The sequence below is a fragment of the Patagioenas fasciata genome, chromosome 8, assembly GCF_037038585.1.
Source record: "Patagioenas fasciata isolate bPatFas1 chromosome 8, bPatFas1.hap1, whole genome shotgun sequence".
Taxonomy (NCBI): Eukaryota; Metazoa; Chordata; class Aves; order Columbiformes; family Columbidae; genus Patagioenas; species Patagioenas fasciata.
The window spans coordinates 32,342,648-32,354,506 of NC_092527.1; positions in this window are offsets into that span (position 1 = coordinate 32,342,648).

The following is an 11,859-nucleotide window of genomic DNA, read 5'->3' on the forward strand; positions in this document are numbered from 1 at the left end:
CTGATCAATTAATTTTCTGAAAGATTTGATTGTTCCCCTTGGGGAACCCTGAAAAGTGCTCTCTGTTTCTCAGTTCTCACAGCAGAAAGGCTGCTAGGCTTGGCAAGAGTGGCTGTGTACTGATCACGGAGACCTGCAACCTTGACAGAAACAGAGCAGCCAACAGCTTTCGTTAAACAGCATAAAACATCTCCTGGGGGAATGACCAGCTTTGTTTCTCGAGGATGAGGAAGCTGAAACCCCCTGCAGAGCTGATGTTTGCCCTGGGAACCTGCAGAGCACAAGGCAGTGGGCTGAAGGGGTTAATAGAGGACTGCTGGCCTTGGCAGGTTTGACCACAGCAGCTGGAAAGGATCACAGGCCAGGCAGAGGACCAGGTATTTAGCAGGGAGAGAAGGCAGCTGCTCTGGTTTTGGAGAGGGACTCCGATCCTGGCCTTTAGCACAGTGTGTTGGCGGATAGTGTTGGCAGAGGGAGATGCTGGGCTGGGATGCAGCAAGGATGGAGGATCAGAGCCTTGTGGAGGTTGTAATTCATGCCTGGGCACAGGAGCCTGAGGCTTGTTCTCCTGCCCAGGGCATGGTTTCCTTTGCTTGGCTGGTCCCAACCCATGTCTCCTCCCTGCAGGAGGACTACCCTGGCATCCAGGGCACTGGGATGTAAATGCTGCCTCCCAGAGGGACATGCTCTTGTGCCTGTGTGTGCTTTGCTGTTCTAGTGCTAATGTAAGATTTCTGACCCCTGCTGAGCTCTTCCCTTGGCCAGTTTGGCAGATCTCACCTCTCTGAGAGGACATCACAGCCATCTGACTGCAGGGCTCTGGGGTGAGAGTATGTGCTCTTGTCCCTCCCTGCCCACGCTGTTCCCACGGGCAGGGTGGAAGTGAGGACCCAAGCACCAATGTGTGAAGGTGAGTGTGACAAATCAGGATGGCACCTAACTGGGGGATAGGATGTGTGATTTTGAACCTGCATGGACAGGGCAGGAACCCTGGTTCTCTGCTTCCAGACACCAACAGAAAACAGCTGCCTCCATCCTCAGGGAAAGAAACAGCTCCGACAGTGTTTTGTGGCTTGTGTGCTGAGCAAATTCATGAGATTGGACAGGCTGGAAGACTTAGACCAGATGGTCTTGGTTCTGGGTAGGTCAGTCCTAAGAATCGAAGTTCAGATCACGCAGGTGAGTTGGATATGTCAGTGCTGAAGGATGGGGGCTGATATTGACAGAGGCTGAACGGGCTGTTTCAGTGTGCCTGGCAGAGGAACAGGGATGTCAAAAACAAAGTTGTGATGGAAAAGAGAGACACACATATCTGTAACAGCAAGGGGAAAGCTATAGTACAAAGCTTTCAGACATCAGAAAAAGCAAATGAGGGAAAGATGCCAGGAATGTTGTACCCTTAGGCAAAACTTTGATTAGAGCTTATCCTTTATGATACCTGAGTCCAAAGAAGATGAAAGGAAATGTCACAGAAAAGGGGATTTTGCAGGTTCTGCTGCCCTTGGAAGTGCTTGTTCAGGGCTATGCTGGAACATGAGCATCTCTCTCCATTGACACCCTTATGTTCTGAGCTCCTCAGTGTCGGGAGCTGCTTCAGATCCTGGTGTGGGACTGAAGAGGGCTTGTGCCACATAAGCTTTTGGTCCCATGCTCTTAGGCTTATGAAGAGCATGGTCGTGTTGCAAGAGTGAGCACTGCTGCTCAGTCAGTCTCTGCTTTGCTTGGGCTGCCTTTCCTTTCAGCCTCCAAGACAAATTCCTCAAAAAAAAACTGCCACAAGAAATAAATGTCTTTACATGATTGCAAGTCAGATTCTGAAGCAGTCTGGGTTGGGGGTGGACGGGTGAGTGTTGTCCTTAAGTGTCCCTTTGTGTTCTTTTAGTCATTTGCTCGTGTGATCTGCAACCTATGCTGGTTACAATATCTTCTCCTGCTTCTCTGATTAAAGGATTTTCCAAAAGGTAGAAATTATATCCTGACCAGTAAAACTCAGGTAAAATTCATCTGCTTCATGGGGAGTTTATACTGAGGTGCCCATCCCTCGTTCCTGAGCAACACTAGGTAGGTATCACAGAATGTTAGGGATTGGAAGGGACCTCAAAAGATCATCCAGTCAAATCCCCCTGCCTGAGCAGGAACACCCAGATGAGGTTACACACGAAGGTGTCCAGGCAGGTCTTGAATGCCTCCAGAGCAGGAGACTCCACAACCTCCCTGGGCAGCCTGTTCCAGTGTTCTGTCACCCCTCATTGAGAAGAAGTTTCTTCTCAAATTTAAGTGGAACCTTTTGTGTTTCAGTTTGAACTTATCACCCCTTGTCCTACCGTTGGTTGTCACTGAGAAGAGCCTGGCTCCATCCTCCTGACACTTACCCTTTATATATTTGTAAACATTAATGAGGTCACCCCTCAATCTCCTCTTCTCCAAGCTAAAAGAGACCCAGCTCCCTCAGCCTTTCCTCATAAGGGAGATGCTCCACTCCCTTAATCATCTTTGTTGCCCTCAGGTAGTTCTTAGCTTCTTGCCTTCTGGTAGTGAGTTTCTTTTTTTCAGAAGACAAAGCCTGAAAGAAAAAGGTATTCTGCAGGCGTTGTTATTTGTGTGCTAAAACCAACACTTGCCTTACCAGGAAGTCAAAGATCCAACTGTGCCTGTAACATGGCGAAAGTAAGCGAGGCTCCAGGTGTGGTGAATTTGACTCTACATCTCCATTTTTCACAGCTTCATGCTAATTGGAGAGGAGACACGCTGCCAGCTCACTCTCTGGGGAGACAAAGACAGGAATCAATTTGCAGAGCCACATAAATATGGAAGTAGGATTTTTTTTGGCGTGGGAGGTGTTACCAGTGCCACACATTATGGTTTCTTGGCTTTATCACATTGTAGGCTTTTACCGAGACGTGAGTAACTTCTCTAAATAAGGAATATGAAAATAGCTTGTGAAATAGGTTGAGTCATCAGAGAAAATCAAATTAAGTTCTGACACTGGGGCCTCAGCTGTGAAGTCCTACTTTGTTTTATGGTTGCATTATAAACTCTGGGGTCATTTCAATCCATTTATTTCAGCTTCAAAATTTGAAGTACTCTGACATCTAAGTAAGGCTTACCAAATGGGTTCATTTTTCTGTTAGCAGCAGTACTGCATCCCTATGTGTCCTGCCTATGAACACTTGCAGGGAATGTAAAGATTACCAAGAGAAATGGCTTCTGTGGCTACAGCTGAAATGCTCAGCACTTCTTCCAGCATTGTCTGGTTATTTAAGAGGATTTATGGCCCCTAAATATCCCTTTCAAGTACTAGCCTACCTCATGGAAGTTACTTGTAGCTCCTGGGAACCCTAGCAAGACCTGTTGTGCTGAGAGATGCACAAACACCAAACCAACCCAGAAAGCCAGTAATTCAGGACCAGGAATGACCACAGTAGATAGAAAGGGAGAAAGAAGCACAAAGCCCCAAAGGGACAGCATTGCTGTGGGACTCTCATGTATCTGTCAAGGATTTTTCTTGGCACACCAGGATAGAACCCATCCTAGGGAGACCACCCGTGGAAAGCACCTCTAGAAGAAAAGCTTGCATGGGATCCATGGGAAACATTGGACGTGCTGTATGTGAGCACAAGTGGGAAGCATCCGCAGTGTAAATCCTACAGCTACATGACACGCAGGTCCCCACCCTGGACCAGGCTCACTGCAGTCACAGGATTTCAGGACAGGAAGCACGTGAAGGTGTCTGATCAGCTGGGTCTGTTAGATGCTCAAAAATGACAGGCAGACTGATAAAGACCTCAAACCCCTTTGGCATAACCATTTTTCCAGACTTGGTTTTGCTGAGCTGCTCATGTTAGTAAAGTTACTCACATGAATAAGCGTGCATCAGATAAGGTTTAAGTGTCTCAAGTGAAGCGATAAAGGGGTTCTTCATGGGCTGTCTTGTGTGTCTGAATAGTGGTTTATTTCTGTCACACAGATACTCCATTTCTGAGACTCCTTTGTAAAGCAGACAGGGTTTGATAGTGAGTCATCTCTAGTTATTAAATTGTCCATACATTGCAAGCTGCCTCCAGGCCCTGATCCAAAGCCTATTGCCTTCAGCGGGGAAGACAGTTCCTGAATGCAATGGGCTTCAGATCAGGGCCTGCATGAATCTTCACATAAAATCTTCTAAGGAATCATTTCTTCTAATTGGAACTAGACTTGACTCTGCATTGAAATGGAATATGAGGTCTGCAGGACTCAAACTGGAACAACTGGTATGTCCTCTCTGCACCAATGCCTCCAATCATGTTAAGTCAAGTTAACTGGAAAATCAATTGACATGAATTCCAGCATGACCATTAACTGCCAGCTGGCTGGGCCCTGAGAGGCTGGCCAAGATTAGGCAGATTTCTAACAGGAACAGAGAAGAACTGTGCGTGTTCATCTCTTAGAGATGCTTTCAACCCGTGGCCTCCCTAGCAATGCCCGTGTTGCCCCGAGTAATTACTGTGGCTAATGGAGGGACCAGGGGGTCAGGCAGCCTGGGATCGATTGTGGGTTCTGCCGTTGGCTTTCAGGGCAAGTGATGAAGCTGCACTCCTGCTGGCACAGCCACATTTGTCAAAAGCATAAAGGAAGTGAGTGAGAGCTGGACTGACCGAGCTGACCAGAGGGATCCCCTGAGAATATATAGAAAAGAACTGTAGCAGCAAAACTGTGTTTTCCACAGCACAGATCATTTCTCCCACAGAGGATGTTTCTGCTCTGTTGGTACAAAGCAAAGCTTTGCTGATGTGGCTTTGCTCACACAAGAAGCATTTTGCTGCTAGAGTGGACCTGAATTTCTCTCCAACTGTTTCTTGCAAGCTTATCTGAATGTTTTTGCATCCTGCTTTGCATCAGAGATAATGACATCGATCTCATTCTGAGAAGGGTTTTTTTCGTATGTTTGCAATGCAAATTAGACCCATGGACAAAGGCTATCCTAGGCACAAAATCTCATTACCATGATGCATTTATTGTACTGTGCTTGTAGGCCCATATGTTCCTTATTACGAGAGTTTTTAGGTGTGTGTTTGGTTTTGCTGGTTTTTTTTTTTTGTGTGTGGTGTTTTGTTTTGTTTTTTCTCCCCCCAGTCTATAACATTTTATTTAGTTATAAAAACAAAACCAATCAGACAGTGTTTCAGACAACCACGGTGCACTGGAGCAGCCACTCTGCCAGGAAGTAGGAGACGGGAGCCCTGGGTGGGTGGCAAGAAAACCATGTGCTACCGAGAGCTAAAGCATTGATATGGTTCGGTTTACTAAATCCAGCTGTGAAGAGCAGCTGGTTTTCTGGCAGCCAGCATGACATACGCAGGCGGATATGCTTGAGAGGATGGATCAGGGGCCACCAGTGGGGAGAAGGGGAAGGTATGTTGTTCCCTGTGCTACTGAGTGCTAAAGTGGCTCCTGGCAATTCTAATTACCAAACCCAGCTGTGAGGAGCTTTTCTGGACCTGAGTGTGACATCTGACAGGGATACACCTCAGCCGTGTGTGTGGGGAGGACAGGGGAAGGAGAAGGGTTCTTCATAACCAACTACTGCCCTGCTTGGTGCTTGGGTTTGTGGGATCCTGGGGAAAGGTCATGGGGACAAGTGGAGGACGTCTGCAGACAGCAGGGGAGGCTGCCAAGAGGCTTCAGGCAGTGTTCCCATCTTGGTTTCTCGGTTTGTCTTTCCATTTCCTTCCCTTCCAGCCCCCCTACAGGAGGGAGCTGAGGACACCAGGGGAGACAGTGGGCACAGCAGGCCAGGACAAGGGGAGATTAGGTACAATAAACAGCAAGACACCTCCTTGGCAGGCTGGAAAAGATTAAAAAAAAAAAAAAAGATGCTTGTTATCTGGACCAAACTGTGAAAAGCTGCAGCGGTGAAGCCTGCCAGGCTGGGTGTGATAGGAGAAGGATGTCCTGCTGTTCCTGGGTTCAGCCTGGGAACAGCCTGAGAAATGATGCTGAGCATTAAAACTGAGGCGAGGGGAGGTTGGAGATAATCTCTGGGGTAGTGGTCTTAGTTACCATGATAAAGCTGGAAGTTATCTTCGCTTTCTTTTGATCTTCAAAGGACAGGAGGAAATTTCACACTTAGAGGAGGCCACCCGGTGTCAGGTGAAGCTGCTGCAGCTTGTGAAAGTCGGTCAGATGCCATAAGGCCAGCAGCTCACCTGCCTTAGTGTGAAAATGCCCCGTGGAAAGGAGTCTGCCTTTTCCTCGGGCTGGTGTTGGTGCCAGGGTTAGAAAAATCACATTTGCTTGCGGGTCCGGAGGCTGCAGACGGATGGCTCAAATTGAGAGTAAAATCCAGGCAATGTGATTGTGATGTGATTCATCAGTTTGGATGTGTATTACTTTGTTGGATGGATGTGGTCAGCCAAAATAATTATTTTTGTTCTAATCTAATTACAAATTTACTGCGGCTGTCTCCTTCCAGGTGCTAATGAGCAGTAGAGGCAGGAGGAAAGGGATTTTTCGGTATTTCAGGATGCTCTGTGCAAATCAGATGTCTAGTCTGGCATCTCTGTCAACATAATTTTGTTCGTATTGGCCACAAAGACTGAAAAAGCTGCCCCGAAATGAGGTGGCACGGGTCACAGACCCAGGCGGGCTCTTTCTGCCGCTGGCCCTACAGCCTGGCTCACCACATGTGCCCAGCACAGGCATTTGTCCACTTCTCTGCATCCACCCACCAATTCCCCCAGGGAGTCTCTGTGGCTCTCGGTTAGTCTGTGTCCTGGCACTGCTGGGAACTGGTTGCAAAATATCCATTTGGTCAATGATATCATCCAACCAGCAACACCTCTGGGGCCGGGGCAGGCATTGCCACTTCCCCTCGGTCCCTCACCCACTCTTTCACAACAGCAAATAATTAGTTTTTCTGCGGATGCAGCTTTGGAGTGAGCAGCCAGTCCAGCAGATGGGATGTATATATTTATGTCTGAGTGGTTCTCTTACTGCCAAGATCGCATTTACTGCTCTCTTGAACATGAAGAGATTCTTTGGAAGTAAAATTGACTGATTTTAATTCACCTCCTGATCTCCCAGGCTCGCACTGCTGCCTGAGCTGGAGATTTTTCACCCAGAGCTTGCATTAGGAAGCTCTCCAGTGGTCACCCTCACTTATGATTTATTTTTATGACAACCAGTTGATCCTGTCCTCCCAGGGCTGGTGGGAGGAGTGGCAGGTGCTTCCACCCCCTCTGGAATGTGATGCAGCCCCCAAAAGCAGCCACCCACCTGGCCTGATGCGGGTGAGCTGGTGCCAACCCAGCCTGGCTTCAGGGCAGCCCCCACCAAAGCCAAGGGTGCTGGTGGCTGCCACCCTCACTGCTGGGGCAGCCACAGCCGCAAGGGCTCTGCGTGGTCCAGGGTCCCTGATTTGCTTCTCCTTCACGCCTGGCCCACACAAAAACAGGTCTGGGGGTACATCTGGGGGTGTCCTCCAGGACAGCTGACTCCATAAACAGCCCACTGCAGGGCTCTTCCCCGTCTGAGAGCTAAAAAAGAGGGGGGGAAAAAAACCAAAACAGAACAATAGTTTATTTTACAAAATCGCCAAATGCAACAAAGCTCTTTGTCGCATCAGAGCAGAGAAAAACATAGATGGTTTCCACCCTTCGGCAGGATGTGGACCCTCTTGCCCCACAGCAGAGCTCCTGGCACTGCCCCACTGCGGCACCCGGGTGCGTAAATTCATTTCATGTGTGTGTGATGGCTTGTGTTATAAAATTAGTGAACCAAGTGAAATTAATTCAACCACAACCACATTTTATTCATAGAGAGGCTCAGCTGGAAGATGATGAGCAGAATAACTGCTTTCCCTCAAAAAACCTGCAGCAGATTCATTCATAATGAAATACAGCTATTTTAAAAAGGACCTTTTTCTATTGTCCATTTTATGCCATTGCTTTACCCAGCCACTCTTTTCTTGACAAGTATGTTAGCTCTCTTAAAATGTTGGATGAATGGGTTTATGGAAGAATACTTAACAGTCAACAATCATTATTTACCTTTACACATTCAAAGGATCATAAAGATCAGGAAACTCTTCTTGGAAAGGAAACCTCTGTGAGGCTGACTTGAATGTTTTTCAAAATAAGTGCTGCTTGTTCCTCAAAAGCCTGGTAGGCTCAGCACACTGAGACTGAAGTGTATGCCCAGGCCTGTGAAGAAGGGGCTGGTTTCTCTCATTTCACCTGCTAGCATAACCACTGAATTCAAAGGTGAGAGAAAGATGCACTATGGCCTTGCTGCCTCAGGATTTGTACTTGACCTGGGCAGTTCAGGAGGAGAGATGTTGCTGGCTGTCCCACTGTTACCCTTCTTGACCTTGTCAAGACACTTTCTCGCCCTGTTTGTTTCACAAGCTGAAATCAGAGTATCAGAATATCTGGCCATGTGTTCAGAGTGCCATTATAGACCAGTTTCTGCAAGGTCTAACCAAAATGTCTAATCAGAGGCCTGGTCCTCAGTTTGCTCCCGGGATTTTGCTGTGACACCAACACAAAGGTGAAGTGTCCCCTCAGTGCTCTGCCTCCCCTACCACTTGCTACCGACTTCAAGTGCTGAAGCACAAGTGACTGATGTTGTGATGAGCCTGCTGATTTCTCCAGTCATTTTAAAATGGCAGTAAATACCTCAGTGATTGCAGCCATTCATGAATGAAAGCAGCCTATACACATGTTGGTTCACAACTGAAAGTGGTAATAGAAAAGGTTAATAATAGCCTTTAACAGCCTTTTTCCCCATAACACATTTAAAAAGTTCTTTCTAAGATAAATTTTACTATTTGAGAAGGAAAAAAAAAAAAACAACTTCAAATCCCATCTATATGTTCCTATTAAGCTTCATGAAAGAAATGCCCAATGTATTTTTATGCCAAAGAAGCCTAGATGAATTAAAGCAATGTTCCCACTTTGTCCTTTCTAATGCTAATGTTTCATTCTAGTGTATTTATAGAAAAACGCTGCGTATAAAACAGAGACATAGAATAAAGCTCTGAAACACCTATTGAAGCAAGGTGAACTTTATGCACAGCAAGCACTGATTATATGTTTCCAGGTTTTGAATAAAGTGAGCTGTTTTACTTGCTGCCAGCTTCCTACAGACGTGGCAGCTTGACAGAATAGAGATGACATGCATTGCCCTGGGGTTGGGTGCATATTTTCAGCATGGACTACAAAACCGAAAGAATAACAAAAAATATATAATACCTACCCCACACCCATGCTCCCTCAAATACAAATCTCTAAAAGCTATGTGACAAAACCTGTATGCAGGGGCCTGTACTTAAAACACCCTTTGAACTAGACAATTGTTTGCCACTTAATCCTTACTGAACGCAGTTGCTATTTTTGCAAGCACATCACACTGGAGGGAAAGTTTGTTGACGAAATATCAGTGAGGTATTATTTTATTCCTATGAATAAATATAACCCAGTGTCTGTGCACATCTCTACGCAAACATAAGTCATCTCCAAAATGCAAGAGTATGTTGTATATCCGAAGTCTTCACGAGGGAATGAACACCTAGGGATGAAAAAGATCTCAGGTCTTTATTTGTGCCTGTTGATAATACAGAGGGTGATGCACTTCTTGGTACACCTCAACAACAGCAAGATGTCTGGGGCACCAGGTGTGAACCAGCAGGTTGTGGGATCTCCGATCTTAGAGCTTTTAACTTGAGCTGGGGTTTTTGGGAAGACTTGGTGCCTCCAGGCACAGTAATGTCAGTGCAGCAGCCAACAGAAAAGGCAACATATTCTTCAGAAGACGGCCACCCTGGTGACTCTGAACTCGCTTTTTAGGGGAGGAAGATTAAATCCATGCTCTGGGAGTCTATGATTAAGTGAAAATAACTTTCTCAAATACAAAGGAAAGCTCGAAAACATGACTCAAGGCATCCTATACCTCTAAAAGCAGAAGACAAAGACGAATGAACTTTGAAACCTGTCAATTCAAAAACATTTGTATGCCTATTACTGTCCTCAGAAACAGAGATGAGTAGCTCAGGGTGGTCCTTCTACCCTTGGCCTTCAGCAGGAGTAGAAGGCTGTTAGTGAGGAGACATCACAGCTGCTTGTTGTGTCAAAACCTTTGCTGACATGTTTCAGCAGAGGTCAGCCTGCACTGCCTGCCGTGCTGTGCCCGTGGCATCTCAAATGCATAAAACATATTGCTGTTTCATCTCACCTGAGTGCTTTATGAGTTGATTTTGAAAATTGCAAGTTTATATAGAATTTTTAAATCTGTGCAACTTATTTACACCAATACTAATACAAAAAATAGATGTAAATAATTCTTTTAACCAGGTATAGGATTGGTTAAGTGTACTGTGAGAAAAGCAGAGAATTCGACTTCACTTTCTTAACTCTTTTCTTGCCCCTGCCAGTGGGTCCCTTCAGATGGGCCAGGCAGCTGGGACCCAAAGTACTGGCATCTGGAATTCACTTTGCACCAGAAAAAGTGAGGAATAAATTCCATCACACAAACCAATCCCAAAGACATGTTGTGAGACTAATTTAAGGATTTTAAGTTCCCCAAAATACTAAAATGAAGAGGATTTTGAAAATGCAAATGGAGTAAATGTGGGTTTTTTTCTCCCAAATACTGCTGAACCCAGCTATTTCAAAATAAATGCACAGCAGTCAGGCAGGAAATTTTCATCCTGAATTTTGTTTGTGGAACAATCGTTAAATGCTTTAGTTTTTTAAGCACTGTGTTTTCTGAAGAAACAATGAACCATTTCTTAAATGGTGCAGGTGAAATCTGTTACAAAGCCTCCTGATGGGTGTTCAGTAATACTATTTCATCACATGGCAGTTAAGAATGGTTGGGGCTTTGACATTTTCCCATTAAGCAAGGAAATTAATTCATCCGCTTATTATTCTAGGAGAGGTAGGAACTACACTGTTCTGTTCAAATTTAATTTTTATTAGTGTTAAGACGATAGGTATGGGAATTCTATCACATGTATAGAAGTGTTGGCCACAGCTGCATTATTTGACTGTCAAATTGAAAACTGTTTTCTCTGAGATGTTGCGCCTCTGCTGTTGTCACAATAACACCTGAAATTACCGTAACTGAAAGAGAATAGAAGAAAATTAATGTTTCTCTTCTTTCATTTTGCTTACTTTGTGTGTTTGACAGCTCCTTTGGGGAGACGAATGGCGGCTCCCTGGGAGATGAAGGAGTGGGTACAGACTCCAGCTAATCTTTCTGTTTTCCTGAGCATATTTTGCACCGTTCCTGCTACTCAGCTCATTCTCAGCACACAGTTTGCTTTGCCCAGGCTTTTTGGTGCAGATGCAGAGCTTGGCGCTCAGAACTCGCCCCTCAGAGGCACTGAGGCCACCCAGGGCGCCCGGGCCCCTCACAGCAGGAGGCAGCTCAGCCCGGTCCAACACTGCTTCAGGTTGCCTGGCTGGAGGGGCTGGAGTCGGCATAGTGGGAACAAAGAGCAAAAAATTGACATAAATAAGCTAAAAATTGGACAAGTGACCGTAATCCACACCTCCCAGCCCTGGTGGGATGGCTGGGCAAGGGGCCACACAGGGGCGAGAGGATACACTGAGGCCCAGCCAAGGGCCCTAATGCCGCCAACTCCTTTTTTTTTTTTTTAATAGATTTTCTATTTTTCAGATGCTCGAATAAAAGAGGATTTAAGATCAAAGTTCTATTTCACATTTCTGGGTGAGCACCTGTACCTCCCTTCACCCCGGGAGAGGACACTGGGCTGTGTTCTCTGCTTTCCGCACTGGGGTCCAATCCCCGCCATGTCCCGTGCCCGGCCCCCGCGCCGCCACTTTCCCCGCTCCCCTCACACTTGCCTTTGGCGCCCAA